Source organism: Pelobates fuscus, chromosome 6, assembly GCF_036172605.1.
Source record: "Pelobates fuscus isolate aPelFus1 chromosome 6, aPelFus1.pri, whole genome shotgun sequence".
Classification (NCBI taxonomy): Eukaryota; Metazoa; Chordata; class Amphibia; order Anura; family Pelobatidae; genus Pelobates; species Pelobates fuscus.
In genome coordinates, this window is record NC_086322.1 from 246,895,532 (window position 1) to 246,908,890 (window position 13,359).

Here is a 13,359-nt window from a genome sequence, read left to right on the forward strand (position 1 = left end):
ATAGCAGTCAGTGTCCTTAAAGCGGGTGTGAGGCCTTCAGCGTGTGCTCTGCCAACCTCAGCAAGTGTACTTTGCCACTCATATCTGGTGTCTCTATAGCGTGCCTTTACAAAGAAAAAAAGTTTTTCAGTGTAAGCTAATAGCAGTCAGTGTCCTTAAAGCGGGTGTCAGGCCTTCAGCGTGTGCTCTGCCAACCTCAGCAAGTGTACTTTGCCACTCATATCTGGTGTCTCTATAGCGTGCCTTTACAAAGAAAAAAAGTTTTTCAGTGTAAGCTAATAGCAGTCAGTGTCCTTAAAGCGGGTGTCAGGCCTTCAGCGTGTGCTCTGCCAACCTCAGCAAGTGTACTTTGCCACACATATCTGGTGTCTCTATAGCGTGCCTTTACAAAGAAAAACAGTTTTTCAGTGTAAGCTAATAGCAGTCAGTGTCCTTAAAGCGGGTGTCAGGCCTTCAGCGTGTGCTCTGCCAACCTCTGCCAATGTCTCTATAGCGTGCCTTTACAAAGAAAAAAAGTTTTTCAGTGTAAGCTAATAGCAGTCAGTGTCCTTAAAGCGGGTGTCAGGCCTTCAGCGTGTGCTCTGCCAACCTCAGCAAGTGTACTTTGCCACACATATCTGGTGTCTCTATAGCGTGCCTTTACAAAGAAAAACAGTTTTTCAGTGTAAGCTAATAGCAGTCAGTGTCCTTAAAGCGGGTGTCAGGCCTTCAGCGTGTGCTCTGCCAACCTCTGCCAATGTCTCTATAGCGTGCCTTTACAAAGAAAAAAAGTTTTTCACTGTAAGCTAATAGCAGTCAGTGTCCTTAAAGCGGGTGTGAGGCCTTCAGCGTGTGCTCTGCCAACCTCAGCAAGTGTACTTTGCCACTCATATCTGGTGTCTCTATAGCGTGCCTTTACAAAGAAAAAAAGTTTTTCAGTGTAAGCTAATAGCAGTCAGTGTCCTTAAAGCGGGTGTGAGGCCTTCAGCGTGTGCTCTGCCAACCTCTGCCAATGTCTCTATAGCGTGCCTTTACAAAGAAAAAAAGGTTTTCACTGTAAGCTAATAGCAGTCAGTGTCCTTAAAGCGGGTGTGAGGCCTTCAGCGTGTGCTCTGCCAACCTCAGCAAATGTACTTTGCCACTCATATCTGGTGTCTCTATAGCGTGCCTTTACAAAGAAAAAAAGTTTTTCAGTGTAAGCTAATAGCAGTCAGTGTCCTTAAAGCGGGTGTCAGGCCTTCAGCGTGTGCTCTGCCAACCTCAGCAAGTGTACTTTGCCACTCATATCTGGTGTCTCTATAGCGTGCCTTTACAAAGAAAAAAAGTTTTTCAGTGTAAGCTAATAGCAGTCAGTGTCCTTAAAGCGGGTGTCAGGCCTTCAGCGTGTGCTCTGCCAACCTCAGCAAGTGTACTTTGCCACACATATCTGGTGTCTCTATAGCGTGCCTTTACAAAGAAAAACAGTTTTTCAGTGTAAGCTAATAGCAGTCAGTGTCCTTAAAGCGGGTGTCAGGCCTTCAGCGTGTGCTCTGCCAACCTCTGCCAATGTCTCTATAGCGTGCCTTTACAAAGAAAAAAAGTTTTTCACTGTAAGCTAATAGCAGTCAGTGTCCTTAAAGCGGGTGTGAGGCCTTCAGCGTGTGCTCTGCCAACCTCAGCAAGTGTACTTTGCCACTCATATCTGGTGTCTCTATAGCGTGCCTTTACAAAGAAAAAAAGTTTTTCAGTGTAAGCTAATAGCAGTCAGTGTCCTTAAAGCGGGTTTCAGGCCTTCAGCGTGTGCTCTGCCAACCTCAGCAAGTGTACTTTGCCACTCATATCTGGTGTCGCATTAGCGTGCCTTTACAAAGAAAAAAAGTTTTTCAGTGTAAGCTAATAGCAGTCAGTGTCCTTAAAGCGGGTGTGAGGCCTTCAGCGTGTGCTCTGCCAACCTCTGCCAATGTCTCTATAGCGTGCCTTTACAAAGAAAAAAAGGTTTTCACTGTAAGCTAATAGCAGTCAGTGTCCTTAAAGCGGGTGTGAGGCCTTCAGCGTGTGCTCTGCCAACCTCAGCAAGTGTACTTTGCCACTCATATCTGGTGTCTCTATAGCGTGCCTTTACAAAGAAAAAAAGTTTTTCAGTGTAAGCTAATAGCAGTCAGTGTCCTTAAAGCGGGTGTCAGGCCTTCAGCGTGTGCTCTGCCAACCTCAGCAAGTGTACTTTGCCACTCATATCTGGTGTCTCTATAGCGTGCCTTTACAAAGAAAAAAAGTTTTTCAGTGTAAGCTAATAGCAGTCAGTGTCCTTAAAGCGGGTGTCAGGCCTTCAGCGTGTGCTCTGCCAACCTCAGCAAGTGTACTTTGCCACACATATCTGGTGTCTCTATAGCGTGCCTTTACAAAGAAAAACAGTTTTTCAGTGTAAGCTAATAGCAGTCAGTGTCCTTAAAGCGGGTGTCAGGCCTTCAGCGTGTGCTCTGCCAACCTCTGCCAATGTCTCTATAGCGTGCCTTTACAAAGAAAAAAAGTTTTTCACTGTAAGCTAATAGCAGTCAGTGTCCTTAAAGCGGGTGTGAGGCCTTCAGCGTGTGCTCTGCCAACCTCAGCAAGTGTACTTTGCCACTCATATCTGGTGTCTCTATAGCGTGCCTTTACAAAGAAAAAAAGTTTTTCAGTGTAAGCTAATAGCAGTCAGTGTCCTTAAAGCGGGTGTCAGGCCTTCAGCGTGTGCTCTGCCAACCTCTGCCAGTGTCTCTATAGCGTGCCTTTACAAAGAAAAAAAGTTTTTCAGTGTAAGCTAATAGCAGTCAGTGTCCTTAAAGCGGGTGTCAGGCCTTCAGCGTGTGCTCTGCCAACCTCAGTAAAGTGTACTTTGCCACTCATATCTGGTGTCTCTATAGCGTGCCTTTACAAAGAAAATTTATTTTTCAGTGTAAGCTAATAGCAGTCAGTGTCCTTAAAGCGGGTGTCAGGCCTTCAGCGTGTGCTCTGCCAACCTCAGCAAGTGTACTTTGCCACTCATATCTGGTGTCTCTATAGCGTGCCTTTACAAAGAAAAAAAGTTTTTCAGTGTAAGCTAATAGCAGTCAGTGTCCTTAAAGCGGGTGTCAGGCCTTCAGCGTGTGCTCTGCCAACCTCAGCAAGTGTACTTTGCCACACATATCTGGTGTCTCTATAGCGTGCCTTTACAAAGAAAAACAGTTTTTCAGTGTAAGCTAATAGCAGTCAGTGTCCTTAAAGCGGGTGTCAGGCCTTCAGCGTGTGCTCTGCCAACCTCAGTAAAGTGTACTTTGCCACTCATATCTGGTGTCTCTATAGCGTGCCTTTACAAAGAAAATTTATTTTTCAGTGTAAGCTAATAGCAGTCAGTGTCCTTAAAGCGGGTGTCAGGCCTTCAGCGTGTGCTCTGCCAACCTCAGCAAGTGTACTTTGCCACACATATCTGGTGTCTCTATAGCGTGCCTTTACAAAGAAAAACAGTTTTTCAGTGTAAGCTAATAGCAGTCAGTGTCCTTAAAGCGGGTGTCAGGCCTTCAGCGTGTGCTCTGCCAACCTCTGCCAATGTCTCTATAGCGTGCCTTTACAAAGAAAAAAAGTTTTTCACTGTAAGCTAATAGCAGTCAGTGTCCTTAAAGCGGGTGTGAGGCCTTCAGCGTGTGCTCTGCCAACCTCAGCAAGTGTACTTTGCCACTCATATCTGGTGTCTCTATAGCGTGCCTTTACAAAGAAAAAAAGTTTTTCTGTGTAAGCTAATAGCAGTCAGTGTCCTTAAAGCGGGTGTCAAGCCTTCAGCGTGTGCTCTGCCAACCTCAGCAAGTGTACTTTGCCACTCATATCTGGTGTCTCTATAGCGTGCCTTTACAAAGAAAAAAAGTTTTTCAGTGTAAGCTAATAGCAGTCAGTGTCCTTAAAGCGGATGTCAGGCCTTCAGCGTGTGCTCTGCCAACCTCAGCAAGTGTACTTTGCCACTCATATCTGGTGTCTCTATAGCGTGCCTTTACAAAGAAAAACTGTTTTTCAGTGTAAGCTAATAGCAGTCAGTGTCCTTAAATCGGGTGTCAGGCCTTCAGCGTGTGCTCTGCCAACCTCTGTCAGTGTCTCTATAGCGTGCCTTTACAAAGAAAAAAAGTTTTTCAGTGTAAGCTAATAGCAGTCAGTGTCCTTAAAGCGGGTGTCAGGCCTTCAGCGTGTGCTCTGCCAACCTCAGCAAGTGTACTTTGCCACTCATATCTGGTGTCTCTATAGCGTGCCTTTACAAAGAAAAAAAGTTTTTCAGTGTAAGCTAATAGCAGTCAGTGTCCTTAAATCGGGTGTCAGGCCTTCAGCGTGTGCTCTGCCAACCTCTGCCAGTGTCTCTATAGCGTGCCTTTACAAAGAAAAAAAGTTTTTCAGTGTAAGCTAATAGCAGTCAGTGTCCTTAAAGCGGGTGTCAGGCCTTCAGCGTGTGCTCTGCCAACCTCTGCCAGTGTCTCTATAGCGTGCCTTTACAAAGAAAAAAAGTTTTTCAGTGTAAGCTAATAGCAGTCAGTGTCCTTAAAGCGGGTGTCAGGCCTTCAGCGTGTGCTCTGCCAACCTCAGCAAGTGTACTTTGCCACTCATATCTGGTGTCTCTATAGCGTGCCTTTACAAAGAAAAAAAGGTTTTCACTGTAAGCTAATAGCAGTCAGTGTCCTTAAAGCGGGTGTGAGGCCTTCAGCGTGTGCTCTGCCAACCTCAGCAAGTGTACTTTGCCACTCATATCTGGTGTCTCTATAGCGTGCCTTTACAAAGAAAAAAAGTTTTTCTGTGTAAGCTAATAGCAGTCAGTGTCCTTAAAGCGGGTGTCAAGCCTTCAGCGTGTGCTCTGCCAACCTCAGCAAGTGTACTTTGCCACTCATATCTGGTGTCTCTATAGCGTGCCTTTACAAAGAAAAAAAGTTTTTCAGTGTAAGCTAATAGCAGTCAGTGTCCTTAAATCGGGTGTCAGGCCTTCAGCGTGTGCTCTGCCAACCTCAGCAAGTGTACTTTGCCACTCATATCTGGTGTCTCTATAGCGTGCCTTTACAAAGAAAAAAAGTTTTTCAGTGTAAGCTAATAGCAGTCAGTGTCCTTAAAGCGGGTGTCAGGCCTTCAGCGTGTGCTCTGCCAACCTCAGCAAGTGTACTTTGCCACTCATATCTGGTGTCTCTATAGCGTGCCTTTACAAAGAAAAAAAGTTTTTCAGTGTAAGCTAATAGCAGTCAGTGTCCTTAAAGCGGGTGTCAGGCCTTCAGCGTGTGCTCTGCCAACCTCAGCAAGTGTACTTTGCCACTCATATCTGGTGTCTCTATAGCGTGCCTTTACAAAGAAAAAAAGTTTTTCAGTGTAAGCTAATAGCAGTTAGTGTCCTTAAAGCGGGTGTCAGGCCTTCAGCGTGTGCTCTGCCAACCTCAGCAAGTGTACTTTGCCACTCATATCTGGTGTCTCTATAGCGTGCCCTTACAAAGAAAAAAAGTTTTTCAGTGTAAGCTAATAGCAGTCAGTGTCCTTAAAGCGGGTTTCAGGCCTTCAGCGTGTGCTCTGCCAACCTCAGCAAGTGTACTTTGCCACTCATATCTGGTGTCTCTATAGCGTGCCTTTACAAAGAAAAACAGTTTTTTTTAGTGTAAGCTAATAGCAGTCAGTGTCCTTAAAGCAGGTGTCAGGCCTTCAGCGTGTGCTCTGCCAACCTCTGCCAATGTCTCTATAGCGTGCCTTTACAAAGAAAAAAAGGTTTTCACTGTAAGCTAATAGCAGTCAGTGTCCTTAAAGCGGGTGTGAGGCCTTCAGCGTGTGCTCTGCCAACCTCAGCAAGTGTACTTTGCCACTCATATCTGGTGTCTCTATAGCGTGCCTTTACAAAGAAAAAAAGTTTTTCTGTGTAAGCTAATAGCAGTCAGTGTCCTTAAAGCGGGTGTCAAGCCTTCAGCGTGTGCTCTGCCAACCTCAGCAAGTGTACTTTGCCACTCATATCTGGTGTCTCTATAGCGTGCCTTTACAAAGAAAAAAAGTTTTTCAGTGTAAGCTAATAGCAGTCAGTGTCCTTAAAGCGGGTGTCAGGCCTTCAGCGTGTGCTCTGCCAACCTCAGCAAGTGTACTTTGCCACTCATATCTGGTGTCTCTATAGCGTGCCTTTACAAAGAAAAAAAGTTTTTCAGTGTAAGCTAATAGCAGTCAGTGTCCTTAAAGCGGATGTCAGGCCTTCAGCGTGTGCTCTGCCAACCTCAGCAAGTGTACTTTGCCACTCATATCTGGTGTCTCTATAGCGTGCCTTTACAAAGAAAAAAAGTTTTTCAGTGTAAGCTAATAGCAGTTAGTGTCCTTAAAGCGGGTGTGAGGCCTTCAGCGTGTGCTCTGCCAACCTCAGCAAGTGTACTTTGCCACTCATATCTGGTGTCTCTATAGCGTGCCTTTACAAAGAAAAAAAGTTTTTCAGTGTAAGCTAATAGCAGTCAGTGTCCTTAAAGCGGGTTTCAGGCCTTCAGCGTGTGCTCTGCCAACCTCAGCAAGTGTACTTTGCCACTCATATCTGGTGTCTCTATAGCGTGCCTTTACAAAGAAAAACTGTTTTTCAGTGTAAGCTAATAGCAGTCAGTGTCCTTAAAGCGGGTGTCAGGCCTTCAGCGTGTGCTCTGCCAACCTCTGCCAATGTCTCTATAGCGTGCCTTTACAAAGAAAAAAAGGTTTTCACTGTAAGCTAATAGCAGTCAGTGTCCTTAAAGCGGATGTCAGGCCTTCAGCGTGTGCTCTGCCAACCTCAGCAAGTGTACTTTGCCACTCATATCTGGTGTCTCTATAGCGTGCCTTTACAAAGAAAAAAAGTTTTTCAGTGTAAGCTAATAGCAGTCAGTGTCCTTAAAGCGGGTGTCAGGCCTTCAGCGTGTGCTCTGCCAACCTCAGCAAGTGTACTTTGCCACTCATATCTGGTGTCTCTATAGCGTGCCTTTACAAAGAAAAAAAGTTTTTCAGTGTAAGCTAATAGCAGTTAGTGTCCTTAAAGCGGATGTCAGGCCTTCAGCGTGTGCTCTGCCAACCTCAGCAAGTGTACTTTGCCACTCATATCTGGTGTCTCTATAGCGTGCCTTTACAAAGAAAAAAAGTTTTTCAGTGTAAGCTAATAGCAGTTAGTGTCCTTAAAGCGGGTGTGAGGCCTTCAGCGTGTGCTCTGCCAACCTCAGCAAGTGTACTTTGCCACTCATATCTGGTGTCTCTATAGCGTGCCTTTACAAAGAAAAAACGTTTTTCAGTGTAAGCTAATAGCAGTCAGTGTCCTTAAAGCGGGTGTCAGGACTTCAGCGTGTGCTCTGCCAACCTCAGCAAGTGTACTTTGCCACTCATATCTGGTGTCTCTATAGCGTGCCTTTACAAAGAAAAACTGTTTTTCAGTGTAAGCTAATAGCAGTCAGTGTCCTTAAAGCGGGTGTCAGGCCTTCAGCGTGTGCTCTGCCAACCTCTGCCAATGTCTCTATAGCGTGCCTTTACAAAGAAAAAAAGGTTTTCACTGTAAGCTAATAGCAGTCAGTGTCCTTAAAGCGGGTGTGAGGCCTTCAGCGTGTGCTCTGCCAACCTCAGCAAGTGTACTTTGCCACTCATATCTGGTGTCTCTATAGCGTGCCTTTACAAAGAAAAAAAGTTTTTCTGTGTAAGCTAATAGCAGTCAGTGTCCTTAAAGCGGGTGTCAAGCCTTCAGCGTGTGCTCTGCCAACCTCAGCAAGTGTACTTTGCCACTCATATCTGGTGTCTCTATAGCGTGCCTTTACAAAGAAAAAATGTTTTTCAGTGTAAGCTAATAGCAGTCAGTGTCCTTAAAGCGGATGTCAGGCCTTCAGCGTGTGCTCTGCCAACCTCAGCAAGTGTACTTTGCCACTCATATCTGGTGTCTCTATAGCGTGCCTTTACAAAGAAAAACTGTTTTTCAGTGTAAGCTAATAGCAGTCAGTGTCCTTAAATCGGGTGTCAGGCCTTCAGCGTGTGCTCTGCCAACCTCTGTCAGTGTCTCTATAGCGTGCCTTTACAAAGAAAAAAAGTTTTTCAGTGTAAGCTAATAGCAGTCAGTGTCCTTAAAGCGGGTGTCAGGCCTTCAGCGTGTGCTCTGCCAACCTCAGCAAGTGTACTTTGCCACTCATATCTGGTGTCTCTATAGCGTGCCTTTACAAAGAAAAAAAGTTTTTCAGTGTAAGCTAATAGCAGTCAGTGTCCTTAAATCGGGTGTCAGGCCTTCAGCGTGTGCTCTGCCAACCTCTGCCAGTGTCTCTATAGCGTGCCTTTACAAAGAAAAAAAGTTTTTCAGTGTAAGCTAATAGCAGTCAGTGTCCTTAAAGCGGGTGTCAGGCCTTCAGCGTGTGCTCTGCCAACCTCTGCCAGTGTCTCTATAGCGTGCCTTTACAAAGAAAAAAAGTTTTTCAGTGTAAGCTAATAGCAGTCAGTGTCCTTAAAGCGGGTGTCAGGCCTTCAGCGTGTGCTCTGCCAACCTCAGCAAGTGTACTTTGCCACTCATATCTGGTGTCTCTATAGCGTGCCTTTACAAAGAAAAAAAGGTTTTCACTGTAAGCTAATAGCAGTCAGTGTCCTTAAAGCGGGTGTGAGGCCTTCAGCGTGTGCTCTGCCAACCTCAGCAAGTGTACTTTGCCACTCATATCTGGTGTCTCTATAGCGTGCCTTTACAAAGAAAAAAAGTTTTTCTGTGTAAGCTAATAGCAGTCAGTGTCCTTAAAGCGGGTGTCAAGCCTTCAGCGTGTGCTCTGCCAACCTCAGCAAGTGTACTTTGCCACTCATATCTGGTGTCTCTATAGCGTGCCTTTACAAAGAAAAAAAGTTTTTCAGTGTAAGCTAATAGCAGTCAGTGTCCTTAAATCGGGTGTCAGGCCTTCAGCGTGTGCTCTGCCAACCTCAGCAAGTGTACTTTGCCACTCATATCTGGTGTCTCTATAGCGTGCCTTTACAAAGAAAAAAAGTTTTTCAGTGTAAGCTAATAGCAGTCAGTGTCCTTAAAGCGGGTGTCAGGCCTTCAGCGTGTGCTCTGCCAACCTCAGCAAGTGTACTTTGCCACTCATATCTGGTGTCTCTATAGCGTGCCTTTACAAAGAAAAAAAGTTTTTCAGTGTAAGCTAATAGCAGTCAGTGTCCTTAAAGCGGGTGTCAGGCCTTCAGCGTGTGCTCTGCCAACCTCAGCAAGTGTACTTTGCCACTCATATCTGGTGTCTCTATAGCGTGCCTTTACAAAGAAAAAAAGTTTTTCAGTGTAAGCTAATAGCAGTTAGTGTCCTTAAAGCGGGTGTCAGGCCTTCAGCGTGTGCTCTGCCAACCTCAGCAAGTGTACTTTGCCACTCATATCTGGTGTCTCTATAGCGTGCCCTTACAAAGAAAAAAAGTTTTTCAGTGTAAGCTAATAGCAGTCAGTGTCCTTAAAGCGGGTTTCAGGCCTTCAGCGTGTGCTCTGCCAACCTCAGCAAGTGTACTTTGCCACTCATATCTGGTGTCTCTATAGCGTGCCTTTACAAAGAAAAACAGTTTTTTTTAGTGTAAGCTAATAGCAGTCAGTGTCCTTAAAGCGGGTGTCAGGCCTTCAGCGTGTGCTCTGCCAACCTCTGCCAATGTCTCTATAGCGTGCCTTTACAAAGAAAAAAAGGTTTTCACTGTAAGCTAATAGCAGTCAGTGTCCTTAAAGCGGGTGTGAGGCCTTCAGCGTGTGCTCTGCCAACCTCAGCAAGTGTACTTTGCCACTCATATCTGGTGTCTCTATAGCGTGCCTTTACAAAGAAAAAAAGTTTTTCTGTGTAAGCTAATAGCAGTCAGTGTCCTTAAAGCGGGTGTCAAGCCTTCAGCGTGTGCTCTGCCAACCTCAGCAAGTGTACTTTGCCACTCATATCTGGTGTCTCTATAGCGTGCCTTTACAAAGAAAAAAAGTTTTTCAGTGTAAGCTAATAGCAGTCAGTGTCCTTAAAGCGGGTGTCAGGCCTTCAGCGTGTGCTCTGCCAACCTCAGCAAGTGTACTTTGCCACTCATATCTGGTGTCTCTATAGCGTGCCTTTACAAAGAAAAAAAGTTTTTCAGTGTAAGCTAATAGCAGTCAGTGTCCTTAAAGCGGATGTCAGGCCTTCAGCGTGTGCTCTGCCAACCTCAGCAAGTGTACTTTGCCACTCATATCTGGTGTCTCTATAGCGTGCCTTTACAAAGAAAAAAAGTTTTTCAGTGTAAGCTAATAGCAGTTAGTGTCCTTAAAGCGGGTGTGAGGCCTTCAGCGTGTGCTCTGCCAACCTCAGCAAGTGTACTTTGCCACTCATATCTGGTGTCTCTATAGCGTGCCTTTACAAAGAAAAAAAGTTTTTCAGTGTAAGCTAATAGCAGTCAGTGTCCTTAAAGCGGGTTTCAGGCCTTCAGCGTGTGCTCTGCCAACCTCAGCAAGTGTACTTTGCCACTCATATCTGGTGTCTCTATAGCGTGCCTTTACAAAGAAAAACTGTTTTTCAGTGTAAGCTAATAGCAGTCAGTGTCCTTAAAGCGGGTGTCAGGCCTTCAGCGTGTGCTCTGCCAACCTCTGCCAATGTCTCTATAGCGTGCCTTTACAAAGAAAAAAAGGTTTTCACTGTAAGCTAATAGCAGTCAGTGTCCTTAAAGCGGATGTCAGGCCTTCAGCGTGTGCTCTGCCAACCTCAGCAAGTGTACTTTGCCACTCATATCTGGTGTCTCTATAGCGTGCCTTTACAAAGAAAAAAAGTTTTTCAGTGTAAGCTAATAGCAGTCAGTGTCCTTAAAGCGGGTGTCAGGCCTTCAGCGTGTGCTCTGCCAACCTCAGCAAGTGTACTTTGCCACTCATATCTGGTGTCTCTATAGCGTGCCTTTACAAAGAAAAAAAGTTTTTCAGTGTAAGCTAATAGCAGTTAGTGTCCTTAAAGCGGATGTCAGGCCTTCAGCGTGTGCTCTGCCAACCTCAGCAAGTGTACTTTGCCACTCATATCTGGTGTCTCTATAGCGTGTCTTTACAAAGAAAAAAAGTTTTTCAGTGTAAGCTAATAGCAGTTAGTGTCCTTAAAGCGGGTGTGAGGCCTTCAGCGTGTGCTCTGCCAACCTCAGCAAGTGTACTTTGCCACTCATATCTGGTGTCTCTATAGCGTGCCTTTACAAAGAAAAAACGTTTTTCAGTGTAAGCTAATAGCAGTCAGTGTCCTTAAAGCGGGTGTCAGGACTTCAGCGTGTGCTCTGCCAACCTCAGCAAGTGTACTTTGCCACTCATATCTGGTGTCTCTATAGCGTGCCTTTACAAAGAAAAACTGTTTTTCAGTGTAAGCTAATAGCAGTCAGTGTCCTTAAAGCGGGTGTCAGGCCTTCAGCGTGTGCTCTGCCAACCTCTGCCAATGTCTCTATAGCGTGCCTTTACAAAGAAAAAAAGGTTTTCACTGTAAGCTAATAGCAGTCAGTGTCCTTAAAGCGGATGTCAGGCCTTCAGCGTGTGCTCTGCCAACCTCAGCAAGTGTACTTTGCCACTCATATCTGGTGTCTCTATAGCGTGCCTTTACAAAGAAAAAAAGTTTTTCAGTGTAAGCTAATAGCAGTCAGTGTCCTTAAAGCGGGTGTCAGGCCTTCAGCGTGTGCTCTGCCAACCTCAGCAAGTGTACTTTGCCACTCATATCTGGTGTCTCTATAGCGTGCCTTTACAAAGAAAAAAAGGTTTTCACTGTAAGCTAATAGCAGTCAGTGTCCTTAAAGCGGGTGTGAGGCCTTCAGCGTGTGCTCTGCCAACCTCAGCAAGTGTACTTTGCCACTCATATCTGGTGTCTCTATAGCGTGCCTTTACAAAGAAAAAAAGTTTTTCAGTGTAAGCTAATAGCAGTTAGTGTCCTTAAAGCGGGTGTGAGGCCTTCAGCGTGTGCTCTGCCAACCTCAGCAAGTGTACTTTGCCACTCATATCTGGTGTCTCTATAGCGTGCCTTTACAAAGAAAAAACGTTTTTCAGTGTAAGCTAATAGCAGTCAGTGTCCTTAAAGCGGGTGTCAGGACTTCAGCGTGTGCTCTGCCAACCTCAGCAAGTGTACTTTGCCACTCATATCTGGTGTCTCTATAGCGTGCCTTTACAAAGAAAAAAAGTTTTTCAGTGTAAGCTAATAGCAGTCAGTGTCCTTAAAGCGGGTGTCAGGCCTTCAGCGTGTGCTGTGCCAACCTCAGCAAGTGTACTTTGCCACTCATATCTGGTGTCTCTATAGCGTGCCTTTACAAAGAAAAAAAGTTTTTCAGTGTAAGCTAATAGCAGTCAGTGTCCTTAAAGCGGATGTCAGGCCTTCAGCGTGTGCTCTGCCAACCTCAGCAAGTGTACTTTGCCACTCATATCTGGTGTCTCTATAGCGTGCCTTTACAAAGAAAAAAAGTTTTTCAGTGTAAGCTAATAGCAGTCAGTGTCCTTAAATCGGGTGTCAGGCCTTCAGCGTGTGCTCTGCCAACCTCTGCCAGTGTCTCTATAGCGTGCCTTTACAAAGAAAAAAAGTTTTTCAGTGTAAGCTAATAGCAGTCAGTGTCCTTAAAGCGGGTGTCAGGCCTTCAGCGTGTGCTCTGCCAACCTCAGCAAGTGTACTTTGCCACTCATATCTGGTGTCTCTATAGCGTGCCTTTACAAAGAAAAAAAGTTTTTCAGTGTAAGCTAATAGCAGTCAGTGTCCTTAAAGCGGGTGTCAGGCCTTCAGCGTGTGCTCTGCCAACCTCAGCAAGTGTACTTTGCCACTCATATCTGGTGTCTCTATAGCGTGCCTTTACAAAGAAAAAAAGTTTTTCAGTGTAAGCTAATAGCAGTTAGTGTCCTTAAAGCGGGTGTGAGGCCTTCAGCGTGTGCTCTGCCAACCTCAGCAAGTGTACTTTGCCACTCATATCTGGTGTCTCTATAGCGTGCCTTTACAAAGAAAAAAAGTTTTTCAGTGTAAGCTAATAGCAGTCAGTGTCCTTAAAGCGGGTGTCAGGCCTTCAGCGTGTGCTCTGCCAACCTCTGCCAGTGTACTTTGCCACTCATATCTGGTGTCTCTATAGCGTGCCTTTACAAAGAAAAAAAGTTTTTCAGTGTAAGCTAATAGCAGTCAGTGTCCTTAAAGCGGGTGTCAGGCCTTCAGCGTGTGCTCTGCCAACCTCAGCAAGTGTACTTTGACATTCATATCTGGTGTCTCTATAGCGTGCCTTTACAAAGAAAAACTGTTTTTCAGTGTAAGCTAATAGCAGTCAGTGTCCTTAAATCGGGTGTCAGGCCTTCAGCGTGTGCTCTGCCAACCTCTGCCAGTGTCTCTATAGCGTGCCTTTACAAAGAAAAAAAGTTTTTCAGTGTAAGCTAATAGCAGTCAGTGTCCTTAAAGCGGGTGTCAGGCCTTCAGCGTGTGCTCTGCCAACCTCAGCAAGTGTACTTTGCCACTCATATCTGGTGTCTCTATA